A 1,029-nucleotide genomic window follows, 5' to 3' on the forward strand; every position below is an offset into this window, starting at 1 on the left:
ATTCTCGATCGTCACGCTCCGATTAGATCAATTAAAGTTCGTGGAAAACCAAATCCCTGCATAACGGAGGAGATACGTGAACTTATGAAATCTAGGAATGTCTGGCGCAAAACAGCTCGTAGAACTAATGATCCACATGCCTGGTCTACCTATAAAAACCTTAAACACCAAGTCAGGAAGTCAATCAGAGCAGCGGAGAGTGAATTCATCAAAGATCAGATCCAAAACAACCCACACGAACACAAATTGTATTTGGAAGGCAATCCGGCTCTGCATCCCTAAAAGATCAGTCTCCCCTAAAGTTTACAGCAAAGAGGACAAGATCGTGGCGGATACTTTCAATAATTTTTTTGCGTCAGTTGGAAAATCAACCAATTCCAAAATAGAATCTTTGGCTGAAGAGAACAACTTCAACTTGAATAACAGCATCTTTACTCCTAGAAGTTTTCCGACATCTGAGCAATTTACATTTCATTCTGTTGAATGTAAACAAGTCGAGGACATTTTAAATGCAATGCCTTCTAATAAGGCTCCTGGGATCTTGTCATGTCACCATTACAAACAGTTCACAAGTGCATTTCCTCCGAATGGCACGTTGTGATGGATCTATGTTTCCAATATGCAGCATCTGTTAGTAGCAGCATTCTTAAAGATCACTATTTAGATTAAGTTCGGAATTAATTGGTTGCCAGAATTTATTATAAAAAAAGGAACTGCTTGTTACATATAGAAGAAAGACAAAACGAGCATACCAGGAATTCCCAATCAATCCAAAAGAATATAAATATCTTGGCTTTCGGTGGGACAGTTTTTTGCATTTCTTCATTTCTTTCTAGGTGCCTCTTCAGTATGTGTTTATCTGCCCTGTCAATTAAAGAGTTATTTGGCAAACTGGGTTTATAATCATTTCCCGAAAAAGACTGTCCCTTACGTGGACGATTTGCCTAAGGCTTCTCATAGATACGTAACAAATCCTCTCAGAGGTACCTAATGATCGTTTATTGGAACCTCATGCGGAGTTTTTGCAGT

This window comes from Pocillopora verrucosa, chromosome 7, assembly GCF_036669915.1.
Source record: "Pocillopora verrucosa isolate sample1 chromosome 7, ASM3666991v2, whole genome shotgun sequence".
In the NCBI taxonomy this organism is placed as follows: Eukaryota; Metazoa; Cnidaria; class Anthozoa; order Scleractinia; family Pocilloporidae; genus Pocillopora; species Pocillopora verrucosa.